Raw genomic sequence first — 5536 nt, 5'->3', positions numbered from 1 at the left:
TAAATTAACAAAAAGTGTGCAAGATGTACATGCTAAAAACTATCAAACAGTGCTCTGAAAAATTAAAGAAGACCTAAATAAATGGAGAGATATACCACAGGCTTGATATTATTAAGATATCAATTATCCCTAAATTGATCTATAAATTTAATGCTATTCCAATGAAAATCCCAGAAGGTTTAATATTTTGTGCATAGAGATCAATCATCTGATCTATAATTTATTGGGAAATGCAAAGGACATAGACTAGCCAAAACTATTTTAAAAAAAAAGAAAAAAGGAACCAAGTTGGAAGACCTATACTAACAGATTTTAAACTTACTCTAAGGCTTGGTAATTAAGATAGTGAGGTATTGGCAAAAAGACAGACAAACAGATTGATAGAACTAAAGAGAGAGTTCAGAAATAAACACATATATATTTGGTCACTTGATTTACAACAATGACACTCATGCATTTCAAAGAGGAAGGATGGTCTTATTAATAAATGCTGCTAGAGCAACTGGATATTCCTATAGAAAAAATAATATATTTGATGTTATCTCTCACCATACACAAAAATCAATTCTGGGTAGATCAAGTGTAAATTTGAAAGCTAAAGCTACCTTGAGACAGACAAAGATTTTTAAAACAGGGAACAAACAGCACTGACCATAAAAATTTTTAACTGATAAATTGGTCATCATCAAAATCTAAAAATCTGCTTATCAAAAGATACTCTTTAGGAAATGAAAAGGCACTCCAGAGCCTGGAAAAACATATATCTGGCAAAGGACTTGTATCCAGAATATATGAAGGACTCTTACAGTTCAATAATAATAGGGCAAACAACCTAATTTTTAAAAAGGCAAAAGATTTAGGAGATAATTTACAAAATAAAATATCTAGTCAACGAGCATAAGAAAATTATTCAACAACATTACTTATCAGGGAAATGCAAATTAAAAACAAGAGATACTTCTATACACCCTCTTTAATTCTACAGTTAAAGACTGACAGTTTCTAGTGTTGGCAAGATGTGGAGTAATTGAGACTCTCATACGTTGTTCTTTGGCTGTTTCTATTCAAAGTTAAACAAGTGTCTTTTCTATGGCACAGCTACGTCCACAAAAAGACTTATGCTAGACTCTTCATAGCATATTAATTTATAATAGTAAAAAATTAGGAACCATTCAAGTATTCATCATAAGAGGAACAAATGAATAAGTCATGGTATGTTAATATAAGGGAAATCTACACAACAATAAAAAAGGAATGTACTGATATACACAACAATAAGGATGAAACTGAAAAAGATATTGAGAGCAAAAGAAGCTCGATACAAAGGAGTATATAGGGCAGGATTCCATTTATATGAAGTTTTAGGATAGGCAAAGCTTTTCCACAGTGATAGAAGTTAACATAATGGTTACCTCAGAGGTTGGTTTTGTCTGGGAAGATACCACAGGAACTTTTTTGGGTAGATAGACATGTTCTACATCTTGATTGGTGGTGGTTACACAGATTTATAAATGTGTAAAATTTTATCAAGTTGTGTTTTTAAGATTTGTGTATTTTATACAAATTATACCTTAATAAGTAACTTTGCATTTTGAATATGTGATATGTTAAAAATATTCTATAAACTGTATAAATTTGTAAAATTTTGACAATACATTATCTAAAATACAAAAAGAGAAAGAAAAATAAAGGATCTTTAACTTGTATGTAAGAAATGAGTAGCTTGAATGGCTCAATTCCGCTCAAGGTTGTTAATAATAAGTTAATGCTTTGAAGGTCAATATTTACTTCTAAAAGACAGCAATGATTTCTACACAGAAATTTATGTAAAATGCAAATAAGAGAGGCTGACAAAGACATAATCAGGCTCAACAGAATATAAACATTTCCAAGAACCAGAAAAGAAGCAGGACATTTAAGAGTGAGAGTCCTGCTGAAGCCAAAGGCGTGCTTTGCTCAAGGTAACTACTAAAATATAAAACCAAAAATCATAATAGAAAAACAATCCTTATTTTACAAAATCTCTGAGGATGTAAAGGGTATACAGAAAAGTTTATCATTTAATGAGAACACAGGAAGAGGAGAAAGGAAATAGATAAAGAGGAGGTTAAACAGAAAACCCAAACTAAGATAGTAGAAATAAGAAAAATTCTAATATATTTCAATGAACTATCTTCACCTATCAAAAGATAGAGATTATCAATTTAAAAAAATAAATCTTCATTTCTCGAAAGAAGACATACAGATGGCCAGTAGGCACATGAAAAGATGCATCAGCATCAGTAATTATTAAAGAAATGCAAATCAAAACTACAATGCGGTATTACTTCAAACTGGTCAGAGTGACCATCATTAAAAAGTCTACAAATAACAAATGCTGGAGAGGGTATGGGGAAAAGGGAACCCTCTTACACTGTTGGTGGGAATGCAAATTGGTGCAGCCACTATGGAAAACAGTATGGAGATTCCTTAAAGAACTAAAAATAGAGTTGCCATATGATCCTGCAATCCCAATCCTGGGCATAAATCCAGACAAAACTATAATTCGAAAAGATACATGCACTCCAGTGTTCTCAGAAGCACTATTTACAATAGCCAAGACATGGAAACAACCTAAATGTCCGTCAACAGATGAATGGATGAAGATGTGGTACATCTATACAATGGAATATTATTCAGCCATAAAAAAGAAGGAAATAATGCCATTTGCAGCAACTGGATGGTTTACTTCACTTATCATACTAAGTGAAGTAAATCAGAAAGAGAAAGACAAATACCATGTGATATCACTTATATGTGGAATCGAAAATATAATACAAATGAACTTTTCTATGAAACAGAAACAGACTCACAGATATAGAAAACAAATTTATGGTTACCAAAGGGGAAAGGCGGTGGAGGAGGGATAAATTAGGAGTTTGGGATTAGCACATACAAACTACTATACATAAAATAGATAAACAACAAGATCCTACTGTATAGCACAGGGAACTATATTCAATGTCCTGTAATAAACCATAATGGAAAAGAATTTGAAAAAGTATATATATATATATATAAAACTGAATCACTTTGCTGTACAGCAGAAATTAACACAACGTTGTAAGTCAACTGTACTTCAATAAAAAAATTAAAATTAAAAAAAACTTGGTATATGCTACATATAGGAGACAAAATTACCAGAAAATCACCCAGAAAGGTTGAAAATAAAAGTATGGAAATAGATATACCCAGCAAGTACTAACCAAAGAAAGCTGATGTAGCAATAGTAATACAATAAGATAAAATTTAGAATTAAATGCATTAATAGGGATCAAAAGGAGGACTATAAGGAAATTAAAGGATTCAAGAAGATAGAACATTTATAAACTTCTATGTAACTTAAATAGAGCTTCAAAATATGTGTAGCAAAACTTAACAGAATCATAATGATAAAATCACCAAAAAATCGTATTAAAAGTGTCAGATTTTAACTCATTTCAGGAATATCCAAAGAGACAAAATAATTAACAGGGATAATCTAATCATAATTTGATAACTCAACCAATTTTAAATAACTGACATTAGACTAGAGTGACCCATCATCCTGGTTAGCCTGGGACTAAAGGGTTAAGTGCTAAAACTGGGAGAGTTAGGTGAACCAGAATGACTGATCATGCTAATTCTCTGCTCACAATGCAAGGAAAACAAAAACCCATAAGTATTTCAGTATGTATCTATAAAAGATAGTAACTCCTGTTTTTACAAAAAGTCACTATACCATGATCACACCCTTAATTAACAATAACCGCTTATTATCCATGGGTAGGCTCAACATCCAGTAACTATTCAAATTTCCAATTGTATCCTAAATGTCATATTTTTTACAAGTTGCTTGAATCAAGCAAACTATGAATATTGCAATTGGTAAATGTGTCTTTTATGCTGCTATTGAATCAATAGGTTCTCCTCCATATTTTCTTTTCCTTGCAATCTATTTTTTTTTTAATGAGTTGTTTGTCCTGTGGAATTTTCTACAATTTGGATTTTCCCAGTTGCTTATCTGTGGTTTAGTTCCTCTCGTACCTGTAAACTGATAGTTGGAATCAGAGGTTTAATCACATCTAGGTTCAATGTTTCTGGCATGACTATCTCATCCATGACAACATTGAGCTTTTAATTTCAGTTTTCGCAGTCTCATTTCAAAAAAAAGTCTATTTGGTTCTTTTTTCAAATCTGCTTGGTCTTTTAAAAATGAATCTCTTGATCCTTACACATATTTTCAATGTCCTCTTTTATTCCTTTAAACATAGTAAACAAACTTATTTAAAATGTTATGTCCAATAATTCCAATGTCTGCAATCTCTGTGGGTCTGGGTCTCCTGGATCTTGCTCACATGCCTTGTTTCCTCGTGAGCTCACACTCCTCAGAAATGTGTCTGAAGAAATTATGTGAGGTCTGTCTTGAAAGTACTTCAACACAAATACAATAAAGAGACTCAGAGCATCAATTTCTTGAGCCACAAGCCATGGGCCCAGAGGAGGGCCCCAGGAGCAGAATAAAACAGGTGACATATGACAGAGGTCACTACTACACTCTAATTACAAACTGATCACCGTGCCACATGACTCCCAGAAGAGGCAATAGCTTCGAGATCTCTAGTGTCAGCTTCTTCTCTCTGCCCTGGTATGCTACACTTTCCCAATCTTTTCTCACTATACCCTAAGGCTCTGATAGAATCTCCTAGAGGATGAACAAACAAGCAGGGGCCAGGGAATGCCTATCAAGGAGAGATAGCCATGCGTTTAAAAGCAGTCTTGACACCCTCTCCAGCATTTATTGTTTGTAGATTTTTTGATGATGGCCATTCTGACCGGTGTGAGATGATACTGTGGGCAGAAAAGCCAACCCTCCTACACTGTTGGTGGGAATGTAAATTGGTATAGCCACTATGGAGAACAGTATGGAGGTTCCTTAAAAAACTAAATATACAGCTACCATATGATCCAGCAATCCCACTACTGGGTATATACCCAGAGAAAACCATAATTCAAAAAGAAACATGTACCACAATGTTCATTGTAGCACTATTTACGATAACCAGGACATGGAAGCAACCTAAATGTCTATCAACAGATGAAGGGATAAAGAAGATGTGGTACATATATACAATGGAATATTACACAGCCATAAAAAATGAAATAATGCCATTTGCAGCAACATGGATGGACTTAGAGTCATACTGAGTGAAGCAAGTCAGAAAAAGACAAATATAATATGATATCGCTTATATGTGGAATCTAAAAAAAGGGTACAAATGAACTTATCTACAAAAGAGAAATAGAGTTATAGATGTAGAAAACAAACTTATGGTTACCAGGGGTTAAGTGGGGGGAGGGATAAATTGGGAGACTGGGATTGACGTATACACCCTACTATATACAAAATAGATAAGTAATAAAGACCTACTGTATAGCACAGGGAACTCTAATCAATACTCTGTAATGGCCTATATGGTAAACGAATTTTAAAGAGTGGAGATACTTTGTTGTACAG

The sequence above is a fragment of the Phocoena phocoena genome, chromosome 12 (genome assembly GCF_963924675.1).
Source record: "Phocoena phocoena chromosome 12, mPhoPho1.1, whole genome shotgun sequence".
NCBI classification, from domain to species: domain Eukaryota; kingdom Metazoa; phylum Chordata; class Mammalia; order Artiodactyla; family Phocoenidae; genus Phocoena; species Phocoena phocoena.
This window is presented reverse-complemented; position numbering follows the sequence as displayed.